The sequence below is a fragment of the Eretmochelys imbricata genome, chromosome 22 (genome assembly GCF_965152235.1).
Source record: "Eretmochelys imbricata isolate rEreImb1 chromosome 22, rEreImb1.hap1, whole genome shotgun sequence".
Lineage (NCBI taxonomy): Eukaryota > Metazoa > Chordata > Testudines > Cheloniidae > Eretmochelys > Eretmochelys imbricata.
The window spans coordinates 10567023-10580782 of record NC_135593.1 but is presented as its reverse complement, the minus strand read 5'-3'; positions in this window follow the sequence as shown (position 1 = coordinate 10580782).

The following is a 13760-nucleotide window of genomic DNA, read 5'->3' as shown; positions in this document are numbered from 1 at the left end:
AAAGTAAAACCCCAAGTGCCTAAGAGCCACTGAGGTCTGATACCTGCACAGTTCATTCTAGTCACTGTTCTCCCTCAGGAATTGCAGGCAAAGCTGCCTAGGAAAGATATTGCTATTTTGCTTCTCTTTCAGATTGAAGAAGAAGCTTCCAAGATCTTTAAGCAGAAACTGGAAAACAAGGCAGAAACCAAAGCAGAAACCAAAGTGACCCTTTCTGCTGGCCAAGATTCAGGAATGATAAAGTCACAGGTATCTCCTTGGGACAGTATCCAGGGGGCGGTGTGTGGAGTGAGAGGTGGATGCGTCCTATGACGCTGTACAGGAGAAGGTGGAAGAAGCAGAGTCCGTGTGGCATATCCCTAGTTTTAACACACTTCTCTCATGGTGCTATGGGTAGGATGGGCCAGCATGTCCAGTGGGGTTACACCAGGGAGGCATTAGGTGCTCCAACACCTTGACAGTGGGTGAGGTCTGAGAACTTCAACAGAATAGGAAACAATACTCTGTTTTCCTTCTGCTGTTGATACCAAGCTTGGCTTTGCCAGTGAAACCATAGCAGTTACAGATGGCTGGACTGTCTGTCATCCCCTGGAACTTGGTTTAAAACATTCCTTGTATACACCAAACCCCTTAGGCAGCTGGGCCAGGTTCCCAAGGGCTCATTGCTCCCATTCAGGGCCAGGTTTTCAAGAGTTTTTTTCCTCCCTCTTTGGCATCCTCCAAACAAGGGCCACGTTTTCAAAAAGTGCTCAGCAGCCGGCTCCTTCCGGCCTGCCACTTATGTGCCGAACTCTTTTGAAAATCTGGCCCTTGCTGCTTAGAATGGAGTCCTTCTCCACAGAGGACAAGCAGTAATTCCCATCTTCATTTTGGTTTGGCTCACTGTTTCCTCCTTCTGCAGTTTAAGGGGCTAATCAAATATCAGCTACAAAAGTACAAGGTGATCCGATAATTTGAGGAAGGCTTATCCTCCTGTGTAGACAGCATTATATACAGATAGGTAATTGTGTTATGGTTTTCCTCATCTTCCTCTGAAGCATCAATTGACCTCTGCCAGAAGGAAGATTTAGTGACTGTCCAATGTGCATTGAAATCAACTGAAAGACTCCCATTTGACATCCACGGACTTTAGATTAGACTCTTAGAGCGTATAAGGCAAGGGACTGTGTGTGGGGTTGGGTTTTTTTCACCATGCACACCAGTGGTTCCCTATGATGCATAATGATGCCAGGATACAGACTTGCTTCAGCAGTGGTTTGATCTGGTATGGCAAATCCTGCTCTCCCGCTATGTTCCACGTGAACTTGAAAAGCAACCTTTCCACACAACTGAAATGTCACCCCTGAATGCAATGCAGTAATAGGCACTGCTCAGCTGCATTTGGCATTAACCATTATGATCTCATTAATGCTGATACAAAGTAGATAGTAAAGGGCTTTTTGTTTTTTCCTGGTTAAGACTCTGAGCTGCATTTCATCCTATTTCCCTTCATGCCAGGTTTTTGCTGCTGTGAATAATAAGATCTGCTCTCCCCCGTTTTTCCTAGACTGTTCAAGTCTCTAGCACGAAACTACCAGTGTCATCATCTAGCCACGGTCTCCTGGAGGAGAGGACAAAGATACAGTTCATAAGATGGAGGTAGAGTCCCTTGTACTTATCCCCTGGGAAGAGGCAAAGGGTCTGATTCTGCAAGGTACTGAGCTGGCGTAAGAAAGCGGAAGCCCCGTTGAAGCGAGAGGTGGGGAAAAGAGAAGGCAATGAGCATCAGTGGGAGCCAGGATGCTCCGGCCTGGACCAAAATACCAGATCTTCAGCTGGTGTACATCACTGCGGTGAACGAAGTGGAGCTGTGCTGATTTACGCCAGCTGAGGATCTGGCCCAAAGTGGGCAGTGTTTGGTCATGGAGCTGTGGAGTTTATATGCCACTATATTGCAATGTATTAAAAAAAAAACCAAAACCAATCGCAACCTTTTACAGCATCATGCTTACATGTCAGCAATTTTGATCTCTTAGGTTCTACTAGAACTAACGAGGAGCACTTTTATCTTGGAGGATACAGTCCTCCCATTGGGTACACTGGGATAACCCAAAGATTGGGGACCTCCGCAGAGCTGGGCTTGGGTGGCATGCTGGATGGTTTTTATTGGTGACCAGGCCAGCATCAGAAAACCACCTGAATGGACTTGTGTGGTTCTTGCAGTCACACCCGGGTCTATCGAGTATCGAGTGACATCAGGAATGAAGCCATGCGGGAGAGGCTGGAACAAGTGCGAAACAGGTGAGATCCTCTTGGCAGGTCCTTTAAACACCTGCCAGCCCATATTCAGGTCACGCCCAAAAGGCACCAGGTGCTGCCCCCATCCACTGTAAGACACAGTCCCTGCCTCAGAGCTCACACTCTCGGTGCTGAGCACTCTGGATTGTGTGCCGTGGGACTAGGCACGTGCTGGAGTGGGGCCAGTGTGGTGGAGCCCTAGGGTAATATTGTCAGGATCCTGGGAGAAGGTCGGCAGGACTAGGGGTAGGCGCTTGGAATCCCAGAGCCAGTATCGGGGTCAAGAGTCAAGCTGAGGTTCGAGTCAAGATAAGGATCCGAGCTGGACACAGAGTCAAGAATCTAGCTGAGGGGCAATACCAGGTAATGAGGTCGGGATCCCAGGGGTCGTTCGGGAATCGGAGGCGAGATCAGTACCGGGAGCTCAGAAACAGAGAAGCAAGCCGGTTGTGGAAGCTAGCTCTGTTGCCTGGACACATCCTGGTATGCCTTGTTGGCTCTTCTGACAAAGAGGCGTACCAGGACTGCTAAGACCACGCTTTCAGATCACTCGAGGTGGAACTTCCTGTCGTGTTGAGCCTCTGCAGATTGTGGGTTGCCGGGAGTGGCCAGGTTACAGTTGCTGCTGCATGGCACTGTGGGGATGTTGGTTGCTGAGTAGCCCTGCAGGTCTGGGTTCAAGTTCTGCTGATCCTTAAAAATATGGATGTGTAGCCAGATATTCAGAGTGGGCCTCTAGTGAAAACTTTGCCAGGCCTCCATAATAGGGAGAGAATTCAGACATGTTTGCTTCTGTTCAGATTTGTCACCCCTTGGAAATCCAACAAAAGTCCTCGAAACTAGGTGTTCTTCCAGAAGAAGAGTCCAAGTTCCTTGGCTATCCAGAGTCTTCATTGGCTAGAGAGATCAAGCCAATGGTCACCATGCTACTACAGCTGTTCTTCTAGCTGGAAATTAACCCCTTGTCTCCTTTCGCACAACAGAAGAACAAGGGGACTTTCAATTAAATTGCAAGGTGGAAAATTCAACTCTGATAAGAAATACTATTTTCTCTCAACATGTGATTAGATTGTGGAACACATTGCCACAGGATGCCATTGAGACTAAAGAATTAGAGGGCCAAACATTTCTCTGGATAAGAAAAATATTCAGTGTTCTAGATAATGCAAAAAGAAAAGAATTTCGCAAGGGATAACAACTCCCTGCTTTAGGGTTTAAGCCAGGCTCCAGTGATTTGAGGATGGGGTGAGGCCTTTGTGGGGGCTGGAGGGCTCTTGCACCTTCCTCTGAGGCATCTGGTTCTGGCTACTTTTAGAGACAGGATTCTGGATTAGATGGACTGTGGGTCTGATCCAATCTGGCGGCAGACATCAAATTCTAGCTTCTCCCTCTGCAGACTCAACTGCAACATCTGCTTTCTCGATGCTTTTACCAGTTGGACATTGAACTATAGATCCCCCTAAATGCCATCCAGGTGCAGGAACCCCAATTCTGCAGTTAGGTAGCAGCACGTTTTGGGTTTTGGCCTGCACTCAGATCTTGCAGTGATGGGCACCTGTGCAAAACTGTGAAATGGATGGATAGAAGTTCTCCCCAGTGCATTGCTGGGTCTGACACCTCCCTATAACTTGTTTCTTCAGCGTGTCCCAGGTCATGCTTCAAGCAATGCAGAACAACAGGTCGAACACTGATATCCGAGCCACCCTTTCGAGCTAAATACAGCAGGTAAGGCATGTAGGCCAGGTAGGACATTGGAGAGGAGTCTCAACTCATTCCTTGATTCAGTGCTCCGAGCTTCCTCAAACCTGCCACCTCCATAGACCTGACTCTACAGAGTGATCCCTCTGTTCCTGAGGTTGGAAAGGAGCTTGCTCTCCAGTTTAATCCAGCCCTGAGTTTCTTCCGATCACTGCTTCACCAGCTGGCTTCCCCCAGCTAGTTCCTGGGCTGAAAGTAAACTTAGGTCCATGATGAAGGGCTAACGTTTGTACTGAGACACGTAGGTCCAAATAAGCGAGTGTCAGGATAACAAATAAAAGCGATTTCTCCCCAGAGTGAATCATGCCAAGATTCCCTCCTGGCCTCTGTTGCTGGTGCTGCAGACCTGGGGCAAGACACGTTGTGACCTCATGTCACACCTGGCCTAGGCATCCCAGGGCATCTGACAGTTGAACCCTCCTGGTGGCTCAGTGGAACCTCGCTGGCTTTCTCTCTCCTATGGGGAACCTCAGGGCACGTGGTCCCATGCCATCCTGGCTGGCCAGTTTGGGATGTGTCCCCTGACATTCTAAGCCACCCAGGGGGCTGAGAGTCAGCCCACCTAAATCAAGTTCTACCTGGAGCTGCTTCCTGTCAAAACCTGACTGTGGCCAGGGAAGCCATCCCGGCCAGCAGCTCGTGGCCATGTCAATCTGTGAGGGCAGGGCCAGAGGGAAGGCACCAAGGTTCTCTTCTGTTGTCTGGGGCATGCTTGGCTGGGCCTTGCACACTACTTTGCCCTGGCTGATAAGTGGTGATTCTGTCCTGCTTTGCTTTCTGTTCTCAATGGGCCCCGATGGCTGTTCACCAAGAATTCAGCGGGGGTGGGGGGAAATGCCGATGGTTCTGGGGTCTCTTTGTATCTTGACCCCCAAAGTCAAATGCCGGGTTCTGGCCTTGGCTCTGGTGGTACATAGGGGAGGGGAAGGAGCTGCCATGGCCCCAGGGCAAATCCCCACCTGCAGAGAAACGCAATAGATTCTGGCATACGCTCCAGGGCTGGTCTAGCTTATGCTGGGGGTTGTACTGCCCTCTGGAGCAGGGAGTGTCCAGGAGACAGAGGTGGTTCAAAGCCACCTTTCTCATCCTCCTCCTCAGCTGCCCCTCCTGCATGATATCTCCCAAGAGGCTCAGCGCAGAATCTAGCTCAAAGCCTGATCCCTTCAGTAAGATATTGGGCCCTGCCATGGCCTGAGCCAAGCTGACTAGCTAAGCAGCTCTGAAACTCAGGACCCTTTAAGGTGAGCCAAGCTGGGCAGCCACATGCTGAGGCCCTTCGGTGGCCATGTTTGAAGACGTTGGCTTTGACATTCCCGTGCCCGTGCGACACAGGACAAGAATCCTCGTCTTCCCTATGGGGCAAGGAGGCTTAGAATAATAGCATATCAGGGTTGGAAGGGACCTCAGGAGATCATCTAGTCCAACCCCTGCTCAAAGAAGGACCAATCCCCAATTTTTGCCCCAGATCTCTAAATGGCCCCCTCAAGGATTGAACTCACAACTCTGGGTTTAGCAGGCCATTGCTCAAACCACTGAGTATTCTTCCCCCTACTATGTGAGACATAGGTGCTGGAACTGGCTTGAAGTGGATTCCATCATAGACAGGGTTTATTTACAGTTTGGTTCAATGGCTCTCAGCACCTCCCACTACACAAATTGTTCCAGCACCCTTGTTGTGAGAAATCATTAGTGAGTGGGATGCTGAGGTCAGCCAGGCTCCACTCTTGGGGAGGGTCCCTGGATGTGGAACACGCTTTCCCTGGACATCCAGCAGAGACTGATTCCTCTGACCTGTAAGGTACGGTGCCAGGTCTCACCTCTCGATGAAGCATTCGTTGGCCTGTCGATCATTGCAGACCCATGTACTAAGGCTGGCGAGGACTGTTTGCAATGCCTGGCCTGGAGCGATGCTGTTGAAATTTTTCATGTGCCCCCAGGCCATGGTAATCAGGGCATAAAACCCATTAAATAACAGAAGTGCTTTGCGATCCCTGGTGCAAGGCGCTAATCCCATTTACCTCCTTAAGGTCCTGTCCCATTGGCCCATCTGATGCTGTAACTCTTACTCACCACTCCTGCATTTTCTTTTGCAGCGTTTTGTCCAGCCTGGGGCTCCTGCTGCAGAGACAGGCTGCATTTGAAGTTTTTCCTCCAACCATTTCAGAGCAAATCTGGCGAACCTAGTGTGAACTCCTGTTTCGTAAACCTGAGCTGGTCATAAAGATACTTGTTATGTAGAATGTACCCTGGTCGTCTGCTGTGCTTCTGTCTACCCTGCTCTAAGGTGAAGCGGTATTCGAGTGGGGAGTCTGTGAGGCTCTCTGGCCTGCTTAGCAATGACCGCCCACAAGATGGGGATGTTTACTTGCAAGATGGCAGTGCAGAGAGAAAGAAGAGGGCCGATAGGTATAGGGGAAGGCAAGGGAGGACGTGAGAGAAGTTGAAAGACGAATAAGGGAATATGCACATCTGTAAAAGACCAGAGGTTTCCCTCCTCTGCCATGTTCTGCCTGCCTGCCCCCTCTCTTCTGTCTGCCTGGTAGTAAGTGCCCTAGGTGCTTTCCACCTATGTAAGAAGGGACAGACCCTGCCCCAGATGCTGACAGTTTAAGTCTGGACCGAGGTTAGGGAAAGAGGAAATCATGGTTCTTTATCAGTGTCAGTGGGAAATGTTTTTAAGGGACTGAAGTGGGAAGGGGCCTGGGAAATGAACTCCTGGATCAAATGGATGGTGTCTAGCCTGAAATGGCCAGTTGGGGGTGCTCTCATCCCTGCAAGTGCAGCAGATGCAAACCAATCCTTGAGGTTTCCCTGCCGTCCTCCTTGCTCTGCGCACCATGTAGCTAGAGCAGTGCTGGCAGGACTGTACAAAAGCCTTGCAGTAGAAAAGTCCCCTGATGCTCTTCATAATAATTATTATTCTTTTATTATTTGTGTCATTGTGTCACCTAGGACTCCCTGGGTCCAGGACTCCCTGGGTCCAGGACCCCATGGTGCTAGGTGGTGTACAATCACAGAACAAAAAGGCCGATTGCAAAGTCTTTGAAGTAGGGATTATGTATAAGACAAAAGGCACCAGCTGATATGGACAGACGGGCATGGAGACCATGAGGCCATATTGGTCAGCATGATTAGCAAACCAGCAGTCTGTCACTCATCAGCTGCCTTGTCCAGTAATTGCCTTCCCCACCCCTATAACCACCATCTTCCCCTCCGCCCCCCTATTTCCTTCTCTGGGACCCTGAACCTGTTGATGAGTCCCTCTGCTTTCATCCCTCCCATCAGACCCCACATGGAGCATTGCACAATGCCCGGACTCACCTGCCGCCCATCCTTGCTCCCTCACTAGCTGCTCCTCTTGCTTGTTTGGCAACAACAATAAGCCCTGCGACAGGGAGAGGAAGAGGGCAAATCCATTATTATTGCTATTACAAGCCCAGCTTCTCTGGGCCTCTGGCAGGAGTGAACTCATTAAGTGGCTCAAATGGAGCTTTGTTCCACGCATGATTGAGCCCCAGGGGGGAACCAGTGCCCTGCTGCACCTGTGTTACAGGGAGCACTGATTCATGCTGGATTAAAGGGAAATGAATGGCAAATGAGGTCATTCAGCCATGACCAAGCCATTAGTGTACCTAAATGGTGCTGATGAAGCTAATCAAGGTGTTTGTTGGGTCATGGATTTCGCAGGCACAGGGGGCTGTGTGTGGCTGTGGCAGGAATGCTGAAGGGCCCGTGGTCTGAAAACTCATGCTCGGCATGGTCTAAGTGCTGGGCCGATGCGGAAGTCCTAAAGCAGGCCCGGGTCATTCCGCAGATGGGTCCAGGTTGCCGGCCTGGGGCTAGAAGTGGAACCAGGGAGGGAGGCTGGAATGCCTCCTCCAAGTGAGCGCTTTCTCGGGCATTGCTTGGAAAGACCAGTTGGTCATCACTCAGGCACAGTGGGAGGCCTGGGAGTTCCTCAGGACAACTGATCTCTCTGTAGAGACCTTGACTGACAGGCAGGTATTTTAGACCTCCTTACATCAGGGCTCAGAATCCGCTCGCCCCGTGCCCGTCTCGGCACCTCTCTGTGCTCACGTGCCTCTCCCTGGATGGAAGAGACCGAATGGTGAATGGCTCCGGGAGGGGGAGCGAGGCTTTGGGCAGCAGGCTGAGCGGGCAGTTAGAAAACATGCTTTTGTGGTAGATTCAAGGAGCCAAAAAAATCAAGGTTAAGAGGTGACTTGATTGCAGTCTGTAGGTACCTACCTGGGGAACAAATATTTGATGATGGGTTCGTGTAGCAGAGAATGGTCAAACACAATACCATGGCCAAAAGTTAAAGCTAGAGAAATTCAGACTGGAAATAAGGCCTACATTTTTAACTGTGCGGGTAATTAACTATTGGTAGTTAATTGTGGTCAGTTGTGATTGGTTCTCTGTCACGGGCAACTTTTAAATCAAGATTGAATTGTTTTTCTAAAAGCTCTAGGAATTATTTCAGGCAGGTCTCTAGCCTGTGTTTCACGGAAGGACAGTTACGATGATCGCAAAGGTCCCTTGGGGCTTGGGATCTATGGATCTGTGAATTCGGAAGGGCCCCCTGTGACAGTAGTGGTAATTTCCTGCAATATTGTTGGGAAACCTTATTGAATTACCTTTAAATATGAGGTGCATTGTATTCAATGAGCAGTTTGTCATAGGATGGGCCAGGACTCTATGGAATCCCTCGAGAGACGGATGTGACAAATGTGAGACTTGGGAGTTCAGAAGACTCTCCTGAACAAGGGGCCGGACAAGAATGGCCTTTTGGAACAAAAAGTGTGAAGCAGTTTTCCTGGGGAATATCTAGGGGGAGGTGAATCCAAATTCCCATTCTGGTTATGCAAAACTCCACCCCTTTGAAGCCACACCCTGAAAAGTGGGCCATTGTCTCTCTGCTTATTGCCTGTTACATGAGGCCAAGGTAAAAGGCCCACGCTCTATAAAGAAAATGTGAACTATTTGTGGTGGTTCTGGTTCTGAATCTGAGACAGTTCTGAACTTGTAACCATGGGGAAAACCCAGTTTAGGATTTTGACTCCTACCGGAATGTCACAGTGTAGGCAGGGAACTGTGCAGCCTGGAAAAACCCTGGCCAGATGGGAGAATCTTGGGTCATTACCCATGAGAGGTGATGAACTGTGACACCCCCATTATGGTTATTTGCAGGGGTACCCTCTTCAATCTCTTCCTTCCCCTCATCACCCTTCTGCTCTCCCTAAAATAGCACGGCCAGGTAAAGCCTTGCTCAACTTACTTAGCAACAAACCTCACCGTCGTCCTCCAGTCGGGGCTCCGCTTACCTTTGACAGGGTTCAGGCACTCAAGCGTCTTTGAGCCAAGCCACAGTAAGGGCTGAATGTTGAGTCCCAAGGGCTAAAGGTGTTTATCGGCTCCGTTGGTTCCTCCCGGGCGAAGCCGTCATGCGGATGAGAGGCCGCAGTGGGTAGCTCAGCTGCGGTTTGCATTGCTGTGCCTGGCACCCAAGGCTGGGGGCAGGGGGGAGTGTTTCTAAGGGAAGCCCCAGTTGCCTGCCACAGGCAGACACCATGGCTCGAGGCACAGTTGCAGCACGTCAGTGAATTATTGATCGGTGTTAACGCTACAGCTCTGACAACACCATTACTAGCTTCGACTTCATGTTTAAATCATCACTCCAGCAGCTCTGAAAGACACCATCTTTTATTGAATACGTGCTCAACAGCTCTTTCTGAGCCTGTCCCCTTCTTTATTCTCCATGCTATTGCTCGGGCCTGTGGGGAAGGTGGGGCAACAAAACCAAGTGCTACTGGGATGAGGCAGATGGAGGGGTCGGGGCTATGGGCGAGCAGATGGAGAATGCATGCAGTAATGGGGCTGGCTAGGGGTTTAAGTTGGATGATGCAGTCAGGTGGAAGGTGGGCACCAGGTTCTTAGTGGGGCAGACAATAATTTGGGTTGTGGATTTTGTTCTCATTTGAATGACCTAGGGCAGCAGGTTTGGGATGTGGATAACGGTTGGTGTTGAGGGTCACCGGCCAGCGAAGGGGTCTTGGAGCTGGTAGGTGAGCCAAGGTGGTGCTGGCAGGTGGAGGGGGTTGGGGTACCAGATTCGGGGATATGCAGAGCAGCACAGGGTTCATGCTACTGGTGAAAAGAGATGCCATCTTCACCGAGTGAGAGGGAGCTGTTTGCATCTGCGGGAAAGGGCAGCAACCGGTGCCGGGGCTGGAGAGAGACTTTGCAAAGGTAGAGCTGCCGTGGTGCATTCTTATTTGTCAAGGCAAAGTTGTGGCTGTGTGAAACTGGAGCCCAACATGAGAGTGTGTGGCACTGAGCTGATTAACCAGCAGGTGGGAGTAGGCCAGGCAGAACTGATCTGTCACAGACAGGAACAGAGCTAAGAGAGAGTGGCAAAATTGTTCAGCCCTGTTTTCCATTATGTGGCAGGCCCCCAGTGTCAACCCCCCCAATCCCTCAAAAGCAATCCAGACAGAAGCTGTTCTTTCAAAGTTTTCGTAACTTCCTTCAGGGGCAGACAGAAGTGAGCAGGCACAGGGCGAGATGGCAGAAAGCAGCTTTGAATTCATGATGGGGCGCTCTCTCCCTCACCTCCACCCCTCCACCTTCATCTACTGGGGGAGCAGGGGGAGGCTGAGAATAGATGGGGTTGCAGATGTATATTTAACCCCTTTGCTGCTGACTGATAACAGTCATGTCTCGGACTTGCCGTCCCATGGAACAGCAGGGTGGGGGCTCTACATCCAGCCAGCTTCGTCCTGCCAAGGAACTGGATGGACCCACCATGCTTTTGTATCCCCTCCTCCATGCCCACCCCAAAGCAGCTGGAAAAGGTCTGGCATGTCTATGAGCTGGCCCTTGTGGAGCACCAGAAAGGGCCTCTGGAAGGAGTCTCCTGGAGCAGGAGCAGCTCCATGGGATCTGAATGTTTCCCTGCTCCTGGGCAGCCAGAGAACCACGGAGATGGAAGAGGTATGGGTGCCCCAAAATGGGGCCTTCAGGGGCACCAATAGTGCAAGCTCCTACAATGCTGCCCTGGGATGAACCTCTCCCAGTGAGCTGGAGAGAGACACACTCCCCAGGGCGGCAGGGGGAGCTGTCTCCATCCCCCATTCAGTGAGATGGACGCCTGTCCACTAGGCAATGAACAGAGACCACCAGTGTAAGACCCTGAGCAGCTTCACCTTGGCCACCACAGGCCAGGCCGGGCCTGAAGCCTGTCACTTGGTGGGGAAAGGTTCAGTATCTCATGCATACGCCCATGGAGCCATCCAGTGCCCATCAACCCTCCCCCTCCTTTGTTGCTAGTGACTGGGCAGTACCCAGTACTCTCTGGTCAGCCTGTCATAGGACAGGAGAGCAAAGAGAAACTTGCTCCCGCATCTACTAGCACTGACTGTGAGGCGCTCGGAGACCCAGCAGATTGGTTGCATACCTTGGAAGAAAGCCACTAGCGTATTTTCCTTCCTGGATATTGGCTGGTAGCATGGTGTAGTGGATAGGTGCCCTGGATGATGAATGAGGATAGCTGGGTTCTATTCCTGGCTGTGCAACTCACCTGCTGCTTGCTAGATGTCCTTGGGCAAGTCCCTGTGCCTCAGTTCCCCTAGCTGTACAATGGGGATAATGATCCCAGCCCTCTTCAGTAAACCCCGTAAGAGCTCTGGCTGTAAAGCACTACAGAGCAGCACTAGTATACAGTTTGCACTTCCAGGTGCTTGGCATGGGAAGCCAGGGAAGGCATTCTAGACCGCTTCTTACCCACCCATCAGTATCTGAGCGCCCACCCGTCTCCTGTCCTCCCTCACACCCTCTCCAGTGTGTGTGCGTGCCGTGGAGTGTGTGTTTGTGTTTTCAGTACGTCAGCGCTGCTCTGGGTCTGGGTGAGTGCAGGCTGGTTGGAGTGCGCCTGGCCCTGGGAGAGTAAGGTTTGCAATGGACGGAGTTCAGCTTGAACCTTGTGCTGGACAGCTCTGTGGTGTTGAGGCACGGAGCTGTCCACTGCAGCGGCACCCTGGAGCATTCGCCTCCTTAGCAAGGCCGGGCCAGGCCCTGGAGCACTGTGAAGATAAGGGCCAAGCCCTTGAACCTGACACTCTACGTTGCCTTCTCGGAGAAGAGAGTGGAATGGCCCCGGCAGCCCGGGTTGCTGTGTTCTGTACTAGTCGGAGTTTCCTAAGGGTGGATGCCTGACTTCCCTTCTGCGGCCAGATGGCGCTGCTGGCCCAGTTCTGAAGGCTGCATGCTCTGACTGAGCTGTGGGCTGTCAGTACCAATCCTCAGGATTGCCACGCTGCCAGCACTGTCCCACTAGCATCTCCACAGGCAATCCCGGAACAGCTCTGTGGCAATGGGTGAGGTGCACTCCTGCTCTGGGCCCTGAACCCAAGGAGCAGGAAGGGGAGGGTTTGTCAGGTCGGGGGGTGTGGGGCAGGTACCCATGAATCCATGTATAGATGGGATGGGTGGGAGCTCATGCACTATTGCACTTTCCAGCTAGCTGCTCTGTGTGTAAGTTCTCCCGCCCCTGCCAGCGGACACTGACCCTTGAGTTGCGTGGTCAGGGAAAGTAACCACAACCTCAAATCTGGGCTGCGTTTCAGCCCCTTGCCGGACCTGGTGCACAGGGGCCGTAAAGCAGCAGATCTTACCTGTGGGGGCAGTGTTTCCCCAGCACCACGGCCCTGCGTGGCCCTCCCCTGTGCATGGACATGCCCAGAGTCGGAGGGGCTGTGACCAGGGCACTTTGTGCTCTGGCCTTGCTCAGCTGCTGGATGGCTTCTTGGGGCCTGTTGTAGCCCGAGGTGCCAGTCAGAGCAGCCCCTGGACTGCTTGCGCTCACGCTGGGAGCTGAACTGTCTCCTAGTGGCTCCAGCACCCTGGAGGCCCATGGGCAGCATTTTACACTCTTGGCCTCCGGAGAGGGGCAGCTTAGAACTGGGGCAGGTGCGTTCTGTCCTCCTCCAACATGTACAGGTGCTGGTCAACCCCTGTGCTTTGTGTGACCTTACAGGTCCTTTTGCCCCCTCCACTCCTTATTCATACATGGCTGCAGCAGCTGAGAGATGGAGTTGGAGGAGGCAGAGGCCTTAGACCCCTCTTGAAGGCAGCACTACCCAGTGGACAGGATCCAGGAGCCCCATGTTCGATCCCCACCTCTGTCACTGGCTCTGCGCCATGCTTTCCTTTGCTGGGATATGGGGATAACTATGCCCGCCTCCCAAGAGCAATGCAAGGCTTGTGCATCCAGTACCCTAGAGCTGCAGAGGGCTCTGCTTCTCCCAGGCACATCCACGCGCTACCCCTCCTTGCTGTTAGGTCCCTCGCAGCCCCCAGAGAGCCGCGTTGTCTCCTTGCATCTGGAGTGGGCTTTGCCTCGCCCCTCCTCTGCTAGCACAAAAGGGATCTTTCCCCACTTGCATCGCTGAAGGCAACAGACACGAATCTCAGAATATGCCAAGTGTAATTACAGTCCCTGCAACAGAGTGCCCCCTGTCTCCATCCCCAGCCAGGACGGTGGAGCCAGGTAACCCCTCCCTTAATGCATGCAGCCCCCAGGGAGCAAACTGTCAGCCCTATTGCTCTGTGCTCCCACTCCCAGAGAGAGGGAGAGAATAAACTTTCATCTTTCACGCTCAGGATCAGATGTAAGATGAAAGGCGAGGGGGGAAGGCAAACGCGCGCTCACCTGGTAAAACAGCAGC